The 14,217-nt window shown below is 63.4% G+C and overlaps 1 protein-coding gene across 4 annotated transcripts in view; it reads left to right on the top strand.

The window, feature by feature from the left end:
- The window catches only part of NFIC (nuclear factor I C), a 141,539-nt gene that overhangs the window by 41,188 nt on the left and 86,134 nt on the right, over positions 1-14,217 (top strand). The window lies entirely within an intron of this gene.

Below are 14,217 nucleotides of genomic sequence, written 5' to 3' on the forward strand. Positions count from 1 at the left end.
AGTCCAGCACTGCTGGGAGCCAGAGGAGGCAGAGGGCTGTGAAGGGGATGTGGCAGACAACGGGGGCTTGGGAAGCCTGGCAGGAATACCAGCGTTCCTTTGGCTCCCATGGTGCTGCAAGGAGTGCCAAGGGTGGGCATTGTGCCCTGGTTACAGAGCCCTGATTTGCTGAGTGCCTAAAGCCAGGGGTGCCACAACCCCCCGACTTCCCTGGGGCCAGGGACTCGTGAGCTGAGCTGGGCTGTGGTGGGAAATCCCCTTGAGTGATTTGGAGGGGAGCCAGGTCTGGACCAGGAGCACTGGGCTGGCTCTGCAGTGGGAGTGCTGTTGGGGCTGTGGGATGGGACCAGGAGGCAGCGCCCACCCTGCGAGGGGCCAGAGGTGGCTGCCTTGGGCTGCCCCAGCATTAGCTCCTCGGGTTCTGCAGGCGGTTTGTCCCTGGTGCCTGGGCATGCAGCAGGGAGCTCTTGTTAGCTCTGGACTATAACACCCCAGGTTCTGCTGAGCTGAGGGTCCCATTGCACTTGGTGCTCTACAGGTGTCAAGCGAGAACTTGGCTCCATGAGAACGCTGGATGGGAGTGTGGGCATCTCTAGCCCCTGGCCCTCAGAGATACTGAACCCCCTCCCGGCCACCGATTGCAGCGCAAAGGCCTCGGTGGAACTGAGCAAAGAGATGGCGCTTCCCGGAAAAGCTCTGTCCCAACAGCCGAAACACAGAGGGGAAACTGAGGCACAGTTCAGGAAATTGACTTGCCCATGTTCTAGCAGCAGGTCCGTGGCAGAGCTGGGCCTAGAGGCAGCTGTCAGCCCTGTGCCTTGGCCACTCGTGTGTCAGAGCGGGTCCAGCAGGTGTGTGATGCAGGAGGGCAGGTGTGCTCCAGGGTCGCTGTCCCAGCGCAGGAGGTTTGAGGCCACAGGAGACTGGCTGCAGCGTGAGCACTAGCAGTGATGTGCTGGGCCTGGCCTGACTGGCCGCTCTCCCTGGGTTGTGCCTGATGCTCCAGAGCAGAACCTCCGGGGCCAGCTGGGCCCTCTTCCCGCTAAGCTGCTCCCAGAACACAGTGTGTAATTTGCCCTGGCCAGCGGCAGTCCCCTGCATGGCTGGGGTGGAAGGAGAACTGGCAGGGACCAGGCAAAACTCAGGAATCAGGGCTGGCCACACCCTGGGAGGTTCTGCACCTTGCCTGGGGTTTGCTCCTTGTTTACTGGTAGATGCTGAGACCCTGGCCAGGGTCCCTCTCATTTTTAACATTCGGGGCAGAATAAACATTGTTCTGTGCACCAAGGCCTATGTGAATGTGCACCACCAATAGAAACACAGGCTGCCAGCTGTGGGCACTCTGCTAAGCAGCTGGGTGGTGTTGGAATCTCTCCTGGTGGTCACCCCAGCGCTCAGCTCCCCACGAACTCTGTCCTGGCTGTTTTCATTCCAAGCCTCGCGTCATGCCTGGGGCCAGGCCAGGGCTCCTGGTGTCCATTCCCCTGGGGAATGATAGGGGAACCAGCCAGGCAGGAAGGGGCTTCCCCTCAGGACAGCCCCCAGGGCCTAGGGGAGAGGGCCTGGGCTCCATCCACCGCCACAGGTGGGTAAGGACCAGAGTGGGCATTTCAGTAGCTGCTGTCTGCTGCAGGGACCCAGCAACACCAGAACGCACCCAAGGAGCAGGCACTTCAGGCGGGGTAGTGGGAGGTTGGGCTTGTTCCGTGCTGGCCCTGCCCCCTACAAGGGGGTTGCTCCTGCAGGCGCTGGGGGTGGTGGGTAGCGGGATGGATGAGGGACAGGGGAGATCACCGGAGATCAGGGCAGAGCCTCTTGCTGCTGGGCATTGAGCACCAGTCCTGGGGCCTGCTGGGCTGTGGTGCAGGGTGAGCCGGCTGAACTATGCTTTTCTCATCCAGTCAGTGCCTGGGGGGCTGGAGGAGCCCAGACTGGGCTGAGCGTCACCTAAAGGATGTGCTGTGGAGGCAGCTGGACAGGCGCTGTGGCTCTCTCCTGGCCCAGCGCAGGGTCTGCTGCCTCCCCTGAGGAGGAAATGAGGTTGACACATGTCTGATTGATGCTGGGCCTGGCTGAGGCCAACTGACTTTCTCACATTGCCCCTGGGGGCGCTGGCTGGGGTGCTGGGACAGGCACTTCTGCCGCTGTCCGGCTGAGCGCAGGGATGCGGCAGGTGAGCAGCGTGCTCTTGGGGGCAGCACTCACCTCAGGAGCCTGCTGAGAGAGCAGCTGGGACAGGACTGCCCCATACACGCCGTCTCACCCCCACCTCCCCCAGCGCAAACCTGCTGCAGTGCAGGGAGCATCCAGGAGCAGAAAACAGCAGCACCTGCACCTTCTTACCGCCCCACTCTGGAGAGACACAGCTGGGCAGGCTGGGGGGGCCCAGGGCCGCTCAGAGAAGTGCCCCCCGAGCGGGGGTGGGGCGGCCCCGAAAGCTGGCAGGCTGTGGGGTGCAAGCGGCTGGAAAAGCCCGGTCAGGCCTGGGGAGATGGGCACCAGCATCCTGTTGGGTGCTTCCTGCCCACGCTGGCACCCGTGGCAGGCACAGACGAGCTGGGAGCGTGCGGGGGGGGACCCCGGAACATGCAGGAGAGTGAGAGCCAGGGTGGGGGGCACAGGGGACCCGGGAGGCCTTGGGTGGCCGGGGAGGACCCTGGCTGGCCTGCATGCCCACAGCGCACACCCGGTCACCCCAGGCTCCTACAGAGAGTGCGCCCCCAGCTCCGCCGGGCCCCGGAGGGGCTCAGCGCTGGCAGGATCTGAGCCGTGCCAGGCAGCTGCACAGTCCCACGGGCGCGGTGGTGCTACCCAGGGGCCCAGCCAAGCTGGGGCCGGCACTGGGTAGAGGGAGACCCCGGCCCCCCAGAGGAGAGGCAGCCGGGCAAGAGGGAGTGATGGGGGCCCGAGAACCCCCCCCCCCCCACGCTGGGAGACCCCGGGCAGGCCGGCGGGGACAGCGTGTGGCCCCCCAAGCTGGGAGCGGAGCAGCGGGGGGAGGGGCGGCCCGACCTTGACCCCAGCCGTCTGGGTCCCCGGGCAGCGCGCCCCGCCCCGCCCGGCTGCAGCGCTCAGCTGATAAGGCTCCGGAGATGTCCCCGGCCCGGCCGGCTCTTAAGGTGGCGCCGCCGCTCCCGTTAAGGTGGGACGGAGCGTCCGAGACGTGTCTTGACTACCCGAGAAAGAGGCGGCCCCGGGGCCTCGGGAGCCGGGCGGGCTGGATCTGCACCCCGCAGTTCTGCGTCCCCGAGCCGCGGCCGGGCGGGGCAACGCCTGGGGCCCGGTGTGCTCCCCCTGCCGCTGGTGTGAACCCAGGGTAACCTGACTGTCAATCCAGATTTACACCTGTGTGAATTTAGTGTAACCCAGCTGTCACTCCAGTTTTACACCCATTTGAATACAGGATAATCCAGCTGTCACTCCAGCTTTACACCCATGTGTACCCAAAGTAACCCTGCTGTCACTCCAGATTTACACCCATTTGAATCCAGGGTAACCCTGCTGTCACTCCAGATTTACACCCATTTGAATCCAGGGTAACCCTGCTGTCACTCCAGATTTACACCCATTTGAATCCGGGGTAACCCTGCTGTCTCTCCAGATTTACACTGGTGCAGCTGAAATTGGGCTTTAAGGCCCTGATCCTGCAGGGGGACATGAACTGGCAGGGGAGGGAGAACCCAGGAGTTCGGGCTCCTAGTCCCACACTGGAATCACTAGAGTGCATTTCCCCAGGTGGTCTGATGCTTGGTCTCCTGCTCCATCCACTAGAGCGGGTCTCAGGGAGGGGAACTAAGGATTCTCCCTCCAGGGGCTCAGGAGCTGGGCCACAGTCCCTGGGGAACAGGCTAATTAGCAATGTGAGCTGCAGGGGGAGATGTCTGCAATCCCCCCAAAGCGCCTTTGGTGCTGGTCTCCTCTGCGGCACAGACATGAGTCAGGACGGAGCATTGCTGAGGCCCGAGAGGCCCCATTCGCACCAGGGCAGGGCAGCTTGACAGGGGTGTCCCAGGAGGATGTGTGTTCCAGGGCACCAGGCCTTTGCCGCGGTGGTCAGCTCCCTGCCCCAGCCGAGAGCAGCAGTGTTGTGCTGGCTCTGCCAGGCTCCCGCACAGGGCAAAGCCGCTGGATGAAACCCTCAGAGCCTCTGGCATTGGGCACCTCCATGGAGCTGGGCAGGGCATTGCTGGCTGCCGGCGCAGCTTTGCTGGGCCTGTCACTGCTGTATCTAACCACTGGGCCACTCTGTCCACCCCGCCTCCAGGCCAATCTCCCAGCTCCCCGGACTCCTGCTCCCTGGGCTACTGCTCTGTCCACTCCAGGCTGTCACCTCCACCTCGCCAGGGGTCCATGGTTCCCCCAGCAGCACAGCCCGGTGCTCCCCCCAGCTCTGCCGGTGCCCCTCACCGGGCAGGGACTGTCGGCCATTCCAGCTGCCAGGGCATGAGGGGACGTCTGGGGCAGAGGAGGCGAGAGACCCCTCCCTGCCCTCCTCTCCTGACCTCGCAAGAGTTAAAGGTCTCCAGGAGGCCAAAACTCATCAATTATTCCTCAGGCCCTCTGTGTTCCTGGCAGCCTGCCAAATCCTCCCTCCACCCCATAACTTGCCCCTGCCCCATAGCCAGACCGTCCCTTTCCCCTCCCCCGTCCCATAGTCAGCCCCTCCCCTGACCCATAGCCACCCCTCCCCCTGCCCCACAGCCAGCCCCTCCCCCTTCCCCCTCCCCCTGCCCCAAAATTAGCTTGCCAAATCTTCCCTCCATTGCCCCATAGACAGCCTGCTAAATCCTCCCTCTGCCCCAAAGGCAACCTTTCTCCCCTCTTCCCCTGCCCCACAGCCAGCCCTCGCCTCTGCCCCAAAGCCAGCTTCTCACACAACCCTTCTCATCCCACCCTTAGTTCCCAAGCTCAGGCCTGCCCCCCCATCTCTCTGTCTCCCTCTCACTAGTGCTTCCTCGCACCCCCCATTTGCTCCTGCCCCCCATCTGACTCACCCACTCACTGCCCCAGGGAGCTGCCCCCAAGTGGCACCTCAGGAAAGCCAGCTCCTCTGGCCCAGTGGGTCTCCATGGTCGCTGGTGGAGCGGGGAGGGCTGGAGGTTTTGCCCACCCCAGCCCCAGCATTGCTGAAGGGTTAAGGCCAGGTGGTCCCTGCCCGGGATAGCTGCCCAGACTCCAGCCCCCGGGGGGACCCCGCCATCAGCCCAGTGCCACCTGCACTGCCCCCCCAAGAAAATGGGCTGAGCCCAGAACTGTCCTGGTGGGGGGGCTGGGCCTCTCCACCCCTTCCACCCACCCCCAGAGCCTTTGCCCTCCCCTCCCCCCAGGTCCCCTACTCCCACCCCTCATCCCACCCCTACCATGACTCTTTGCTCAGAGGTCCAGGAGGCCCACGAGTCCTGGCTGGGGGTGGGGAGCGGGGCAGGAACCCACATCCCCAGTGAGACCATCAAGCCCTGTCCGGCCCATGGGAGAGGCCTGGCACCTTGGGGCTGGGACCAGAGGGCTGCAGTGGGGGCTGGGAGCCCTGGGACAGGCGCTAGGGAGGTGGCGGATGACAGGCAGAAGCTTGGCAGGACACCAAGAATCGATGGCCGGATCGTTTGTGCTGGGGCCTGCGGAGCATCCCGGGAGGTTCCTGCAGAGCCGCGAGCAGCTGATGCCGGCCTCAGGGGAGCCTCCCAGGCTGGGGGAGCACTGGGTACTGGGCTACAGTGTGGGCGGGTGGGGCCTGGGGGAGAGGCAGCAGGGGGCAGTGAGCTACCCTCCAATAACAGAGCCGTGCGTACGGCCCTGCCGGGCCAAGCTACCCTACGATAACAGAGCCATGTGTACGGCCCTGCTGGGCCCAGCTACCCTATGATAACAGAGCTGTGTGTACGGCCCCGCTGGGCTGAGCTACCCTACGATAACAGAGCCGTGTGTATGGCCCTGCCAGGCCAAGCTACCCTACGATAACAGAGCCGTGCGTACAGCCCTGCTGGGCCCAGCTACCCAGCCGCGTGTACGGCCCTGCCGGGCCCAGCTACCCTACGATAACTGAGCCATGTGTACGGCCCTGCTGGGCCCAGCTACCCTATGATAACAGAGCTGTGTGTACGGCCCCGCTGGGCTGAGTTACCCTACGATAACAGAGCCGTGTGTATGGCCCTGCCAGGCCAAGCTACCCTACGATAACAGAGCTGTGTGTACGGCCCCGCCGGGCCGAGCTACCCTACGATAACAGAGCTGTGTGTACGGCCCCGCCGCGCCGAGCTACCCAGCCGCGTGTACGGCCCTGCTGGGCCCAGCTACCCTACGATAACAGAGCCACGTGTATGGCCCTGCCGGGCTGAGCTACCCTACGATAACAGAGCTGTGTGTACGGCCCCGCTGGGCTGAGTTACCCTACGATAACAGAGCCATGTGTATGGCCCCGCCGGGCCGAGCTACCCTATGATAACAGAGCTGTGTGTACGGCCCCGCCGGGCCGAGCTACTCTACGATAACAGAGCCGTGTGTATGGCCCCGCCGGGCTGAGCTACCCTATGATAACAGAGCTGTGTGTAAGGCCCCACCAGGCCCAGCTACCCTACGAAAACAGAGGAGTCTTCCAGGTCCAGCCCTGCATAAGGGACCTGGGGGAGCTGGGGTGTCTGAGGGTGCTCAGCCCGGCCCACAGCCCTGGCCAGGTCCCAGCCAGTGGGGGGAGGAAGGTCTCCAGCTCTGTAGGGCTGAGTGACAGCAGAGGGCTCTCCTGGGAGAAGGCCTGGAGCTGGGTTCTGCCGCCCACCTGGAATAGACTCTGCCCACAGATTTGCAGAACTGGCCTCAGGGATGAGAGAAGAATCGGGGCGTGTTTGGTTCACCAGTGAAATGGGCCCAGCCAGGCTTCCTGTCAGCTGAGCACTTGGGTGGCCATGATGGGGTTCAGGGGTCCCCAAGCTCTGCCCCCATCTGCAGGCAGGAGTGACTCTCACTCAGCAGGAGAACAGTGGGTTTATTAGCCAGCAGAGCACAGCATTGTGCAGAGGTGTCAATACAGCTGGCAGGGACAGCCAGTCCAATCCACGTTGGGGAGAGGAGTCGCTGAGAGGTCCCCTGAGCCAGGGCCTTGCCCCCTCCTTTGTCTCTCTCTCTCCCAGCCCAGACTCACTGCTTCCCAACTCCCAGTTCCAATTCAAACCCCTCAGGCTCCACCTCCTCCTTTGTCTGCAGCCCAGAGGTGTCATCTGTTGGCCTAGGTTACCCTCAGCAGGAGCCCCCCACCCTCTGTGAGCCCCCACCCCACATATCTCCCACATCACAGTGGCCACCAGGAGAGATTCAGGCAGCGCCCAGCGGATCAGCAGATGACCCAGCCGGCAGTGTGTGGTGCACCTTGGTGCACAGAACAGCATTTATTCTGCCTCTGGATGTTAAAAATGAGAGGGACCCCTGGATCCAACCCCACTCAGGAGGGAAACGTGGTCTGGATTTCTGTGCCCTGGGGAATGGGCTCTTCCCATGGCAAGGCTCAAACCCAGCAGGCTAGTTCCCGTTACCGAACCCTGCTGCAGGGCCCGATTCTGCAGAGCACTTAGCCCATGCTGAGCTGTCAGCATAGGTTCAATCCATCCCAATTCATCGTCCTTCCACCCAAGCCTCACGTGCCAGGCTGACCTCGGTGGCGCCGGGCTGCAGGGCAGGCACCCCCACAGTGCTCTGCTGAGTCAGGGGTCAGGGCACGGCTGGCCGGGGTGATGGCAGCCACAGCACTGCTATTCTCTGGCTGCTTCCTGGCCTCTCCCCTTGCGGGGGCGGGAGGCAGCTGCCGACCCTGTTCTGTGGCTGAGCATTTGTGGGTGGATGGAAAAGAGAGAGGAAGATGCCCAGATTCAGGGAGGGGCACTTGCTGTCCCAGGGCCCCAAAGCTAGTTCAGCTCCTGCCGGCCATTGAATTTGAGGCCCTGAGTCTGGGCCTTGAAGTCTAGATGGCCTGAGGGACACGGAGCAGGGAACGGGCTTGGCAGAGGCTGCGTGGCACTCCCGTGTGCCAGCTGCTGCTACGTGTGCCGCAGGGTTTCTCACTGGGGACGTGAGAGGCCGTGTTTTGTGTGTGACACCCCCTTTCCCAGCTCCTCCCAGTGAGCTCCCTCCCTGGCATCTCCCCAGATGGGAAGGGAAGGCCACGGGGGAAGCCAGCGTGTCTGAATTCCTCCCTGGCTTGGCAGCTGCGTCGCCGACTCCCAGGCTTGGCGTGAGCCTGGAGAGAAGCAAGGCAGCTGGCAGCAATCTGCCTGGTACCATATGCCAAGCCTCTTGTCCAGAGCATGCCGTGTGTCTCCAAGAGGCCCCCCGCCAAAGCTGCACTGCCCTCCCATCTGGAATGCAGACTTCTCTCGCATGCTGCAGCACACTGAGCACCGGGCTCACTAGGAAACACACACTTTGCCTTTGGCAGAGGTATGCACGTGCATAACCAGCGCCCAGGGGCATGTGCTTGTGCATGTATTGTTTCACACACACACACTGGTGCACATCCAGCTTCATATCGATACACACACACGTGCACACCTTCCCGTGCACACGTGTATTTACCTGAACAGGTGTGCCCATACACACGTATCAGTGCTGGTGCACATCTATTCTTGCTCACCCACATTTCCAGACCAGAGGACTGCAAAGTACATCGGGGAGGAGAACTGCCAGCAGCTGTGATTATCCCCAGCCCAGCACTACGGCAGGAGGAAATGCAGAGCCGAGGTTACGCTGACGAGCAGCCACCTGGAATTGCACATGAGCAGCGTGAAGCTGCCCAGTCGTGAAGCGCACAGTCCTCCTGAGGTTAGGGTGTTTAGGGCGAGTGGCTCTGTTGTTCGAGGGCTCTAGTCCGGATGGGGGTTCGTCTTCCCCCTCTTCTTAGAGCCAGTCCTGGAGGGAGAATTGGCCAGGAATAGCCTTTGCAGTTGATGTGGAATTGTGCTGTGCTCCTGTAGGGCGGGGATGTGGGGTGACTTGCTTTGGGCCGACTGTTGCTTGCCGCCAGGTGTTTGACCCGCCATATGTGTGCACCCAGTGTTTTTTTTTATGCTGGTACTTGCCGGGCACCTCGGCAGCCCCAACCGTGGGATTGGCTGAGTGTCGGCTCCTCTTTTTTAAAGCTGTGTGTGCCTCTCTGCAGGGCAGGGTGGTTACACAGCCTGTTTCTAGAGCACATTTAGGAGGAAAAGATCAAGGCCTGCCTTAGGAGCGGGCCACCTGGGCCACCAGCCCAAGGCCACCTGGGCAGCCCCCTGGGACACTGAGTCGGTATAGAGGTATGTGCAGCAGTGCAGAGGTGGCTGTGAAAGTGCAGGGGTGCTCAGGGCCGTGCAGAGGTGTGTCTGGCAGTGCAGAGGTGCATGTGGCACTGCAGAGGTGTGTGCAGCAGTGCAGAGGAGTGTATGGCTGTGCAGAGGGGTGTGCAGCAATGCAGAGGTGCATTCGGCAGTGCAGATGTGCTCATGGCACTGCAGAGGTACATGTGGCAGTGCAGAGGTGTGTGTGGCACTGCAGAGCTGTACACAGAAGTGCAGAGGTGTGTGAGGCAATGAGGAGGTGTAGGTGGCACCGTACAGGTGCACGCAGCAGTGCAGAGGTGCATGAGGCAGTGGAGTGGTGCAGGTGGCACTTCAGAGCTGTGAGGTGCATGCAGAGGAGCAAGTGACAGTGCAGCAGTGTGTGAGGCCCTGCAGAGGTGTGTATGGCAGTGCATACGTGCATGCGGCAGTGCATGAGGCAGTGCAGAGGTGCATGTGGCAGTGCAGCAGTGCATGAGGCAGTGCAGAGGTGCGTGTGGCAGTACAGCAGTGAGTGTGACAGTGCAGCAGAGGTGCATGTGGCAGTGTAATGGTGCATGAGACACTGCAGAGGTGCATGTGGCAGTGCAATGGTGCATGAGACATTGCAGAGGTGTGTGTGGCAGTGCAGAGGAACATGTTGCAGTGCAGAGGTGCATGCAGCAGTCCAGCAGTGCATGAGACACTGCAGAGGTGCATGTGGCAGTGCAGAAATACATGTGGCAGTGCAGAAGTACACGTGGCAGTGCAAAGGTGCATGCAGCAGTACAGAGGTGTGTGCGGCAGTGCAGCAGTGCGTGTGGCAGTGCAGAAGTGTGTGAGACACTGCAGAGGAGTGTGCAGCAGTGTAGAGGTGTGTGCAGCAGTGCAGAGGTGCATGTGGCAGTGCAGAGGTGCGTGAGGCAGTGCAGCAGTGCGTGCAGCAGTGCAGCGGTGTGTGCAGCAGTGCAGAGGTGCGTGAGGCAGTGCAACAGTGCATGCGGCAGTGCAGCGGTGCGTGCGGCAGTGCAGAGGTGCGTGCGGCAGTGCAGCAGTGTGTGCTGCAGTGCAGAGGTGCGTGCAGAAGTGCAGCAGTGCGTGAGGCAGTGCAGAGGTGCATGCAGCAGTGCAGCAGTGTGTGTGGCAGTGCAGAGGTGCGTGTGGCAGTGCAGAGGTGCGTGCGGCAGTGTAGTCACAAGCAGCACCTGGCTGGCAGGGTTGCGCTGCATGGGAAGCTCCCAGCTTTCACCTCCTGGAAGGGAGCCCAGCGGGGGTGGAGAAGCGGTGACACGGACACGCCATACCCAGGCCTGTGCCCCAAGAAGCATGAAGAGAAGCTGCTCCCTGCCCTCCCCTTTGCTGTCCAGTGGTGGGGGAGAGCCGGATGCAGGGAATCCGGACAGCCCTGCCCCATGCAGGGGGTGTTTGAGGAGGGAGCAAGGAGCAGGGCCCAGGTACTCCATGCACCCAGGTCGGCTCCCCACAGGGAGGCAGGAGGGGAGTGCACCAGGGGTGTGGTGGTGGAGGGCAGGAGTTAGGGACAAAGTAGGCACGTGGCAGGGATTAGGGATGAAGCGGGGTGACGAGCCCTGTGGGACAGGGACAGGGGAGGGGCTGGGGACGGTGAAGGGGCCGTGCCGGGGGGCTGGGGATGGTGGAGGGGCTGTGCCGGGGGACTGGGGACGGTGGAGAGGCCGTGCCGGGGGGCTGGGGACAGTGTTGGCTGAGGATGGTGGAGGGGGGGCTGCAGGGGGTGGGCGTCTGGCTCAGGTGGGTCCCACCCAGCCCCATGGCAAATGCCCCGGATGCTGCTGGGCACAGGGGAGCACTCCCGGCCCCACACGTCTGCCTTATTCACAGCCAGCCAGGCCGCCGGGCCCGGGGCGGGGAGCTCTGTGTGGAGGTGCTGTGGGGGGGCAGGGCAGGATTCTGGGGAGACTTGGGACAAGGAGGGCGGTGGCAGCAGGTGGGGAGTGTAGATGGGGGTGAGGGGCAAGTGCTGGCCCATGAGGCAGAAGGGCACATCTTGAGGGACTTAACACATGCTGGCCCATGGGGGCTGGAGATGCCCTGGTGGTTGGGAGCTGGCTGGGGGGCACATTCACCAGTCAGGGCAGGGGTGACCCACTGGCAGCTCAGAAGGGGGCAGGCAGCCAGGTCTCTATGGGGCCCATCTCCTGCGTTGTCTGACCCCTTACTGCACCCCACTCTGCTGCGGAGGGTCTGGGCTGCTAAGCAGGGACGCTACCGACCCCTTGCACCCGCTGTGGGGCTGGCCTTTTGCTCTGGCCATGGGGCTGACCCCTGCTGCAGCTGTGGGAATGACCCCCTGCTCCGGCCATGGGGCTGACCCCTGCTGTTGGGAGTTGCTGTTGCAGCCTGGAGGCAATGCAGGTGGTGAAGATAATCTCACACAACCCACCCTGCCCGCTGGCGCCCAGGCACAGGAATGGGGGGAGGCAGGTGCATGGGGTGCAGGCTGGGCAGGGGATCGGCCCCCCAGGAAGGGGTGCACTCAGAGCGGAGGGGCACAGACACAGGGGCCAGAGCCCTCCCCCCCCGTGAGCAGGGGCCACAGTGACTCCCAGGGGCTGTGTGCACCCAGGACACGCCGCTGGGCACGCCCGGGCGTAGGGGGCAATCCCCGGCCAGTGCTGCAGGGCCAGTGAGTTAGCGCTGAGCTGGCTGCTCCGTGCCGCACTGGTTAGCAGGCGCCGTGCCCACTAATGGGTCTGCAGTCGCAGCTGGCAGGCTGCCCGTGCTCGCTCTGTGCTCCGCAAGGGGAGGGGTGCTGGGCTAGCAGATGCTCCCCACCTCCTTGGCACCCCACCTCCCGGCACTGGCCAGAGGCTAGCACAGGCTGGCACTGGGGCACTCCTGCCCTCCCAATGGCCCTACGCAGGCCCCGGCCTGGGGACACTCCTGAATGGCCCAGCAGAGCCTTTGCTGCAGGGAACTGGGGCTCCCCAGCCAGGCCCAGAGAGCTCCCAGGAGACCCCCGACCCAGAGAGAACCAGGGCTGGCCCCGGCTCGCCACAGGGGACTGGCAGGGCTGAGGTGAGACACGCTGGTCTGGCAAACCTCCTCCCTGCAGATCTGTCTCACCCCCCTCGGGCCGGTTCCGGTACCAGCTGCGCTCAGCTGGAGATGGACTGCCCAGCCCGGCTGACAGGTGCCAGAGGGAGTGGCTGGTGCCAAAGCCAGAGGCCTGTTCTGTGGCCACGCCTCCGAAGGTTCGGGAGCAGCAGCTCACAGGAGCTGGACTCACTCCTGCTCTGTCCAGGCCCCTGGGTCTGGGGCAGGATGGAGCTGAGCCAGGGCCAAGTTCAGGGGAGCTGCTGGCGTGATGGGGTGGGGCTGAGAGCCGGGGCCCAGGCCGTGAGCTCATCCGGCAGCTGTGGAGCTCAGTGGGAAAGGCTGGCAAACAGCAACCCCCTCTCTGCTGACACCAGAGCAGCCTGCTGGTTCCCACCGGCCCCCCGCGAAGGGGACTGGAGCACGTGCTGGGAGCTGTGTGCGTGGGATCGCCCAGGAGAGATTCAAATGCTGCCCAACTGGTTAGCAGAGTGCTCACAATGGCAGCAGCCAGCAGCACGTTTCAACTGGTGGTGCGTAGCCATGCATGCTTGGGCGCACATCACAAAATTTATTCTGCCCATAGGTGCAAAAACTGAGAGGGACCCTGGCAGAGGGACACTGCTCAGGCTGGAGTTGTGATTCCCTGGAAACTTCCCAGCTGCTTACAGCCTCTCTAGGGATTGCTCTTTCCTTCCTGCCCCCCCCGACCCTGTTTGCCCCACCTCAGCTCCCGACCCACTGCTTAGCCCCCAACCCAACGCCCTGCTGCCTCTGGTGCAGCTGCCAGCCTCTGGATTCTCCTCAGGCACCCAGGGGGACACGCTCGAGCTGGTTGAGACGGGGTCAAGTCTGCTCATCCTGTTTCTGCCTAACTCGGTGCGTTGTGCCTCAGTTTCCCTCTGTGACCTGGGGCTGGGGCTGATGCCTGACCGTGTCAAAGTGTGTTGGGACCCTCAGGAGAGGCCGGCGTCCTGCTCAGCGTACTGTCCACCGGCCCGGAGGCAGACACCAAGCCGCAAGACTTCGCGAAACGCTGGTTCCAAAGCTCCCACCCTCGTCACAGTGAAGCTGGGAGCTTGTACCACCCAGGCCCATCCCCTCCCTTTTCACCCGGCGCCACTGGGGGAGCAGGAGGGGACCCGCTCACCCCGGCCGGCTCTCACAGCACCGTTTGCTGGCGTGGTGCCCGAGTGCCCAAAATCACGGCCTCGCCAGCTCCGTGCTGGGCGGGGGTGGGGCTGGGCGGGGGCAGGGCAGGCCCGGCTAGCGGGGCCGGGGAATGTGGGGCTGGGCGGCACTTTGCTCACGAAGGTCCGTCTGCCCTGGGGGTGATTCCAGGGCCCCTGAGAAGCGCCGGCTCCTGCTGGTCCCGGGGGGCCGTCCAGCTGAGTTGCTGCAGCCCGTTTTGTGCCCACCCGGTGTTACTATGGTAACCACGTTGCCAGGGTCCAGCCTGGTGCAGTGCTGCCTTCCCGTGCCGAGAGCCCCGGCCTGGCTGGCGGGCATCCCACAATGCCCTGGGGTGCTGCGTGCCTGGCAGGGGCACGAGAGATCTGCCCAAACTTTCCCAGAATGCACCAGAACAAGCCCCGCCCCCAGGGTGCGGGGGCCTGCTGTGAGAGGGGGGTCCCAGAGCGCTGGGGCCTGGTGGCAAAGGCTGTGCGGTGCTACCAGGGTTAAGTGCCCCCCGGGCAGGTTCTGCCCTGGCCCCTCCTCTGGTGAGTCCCCGGGAAGGCCAAGTACTCAGTGGGGCAGGGGACCTCCCCTCACGCCCCCCCGGCCGTTTTTCCTATGTGTATAATAGGCGGGAGAGCCAGTCCCTGCCCCAGGCCCCACAGCTACATGGACCCAGCTGAAATAT

Source organism: Carettochelys insculpta, chromosome 27 (genome assembly GCF_033958435.1).
Source record: "Carettochelys insculpta isolate YL-2023 chromosome 27, ASM3395843v1, whole genome shotgun sequence".
Taxonomy (NCBI): domain Eukaryota; kingdom Metazoa; phylum Chordata; order Testudines; family Carettochelyidae; genus Carettochelys; species Carettochelys insculpta.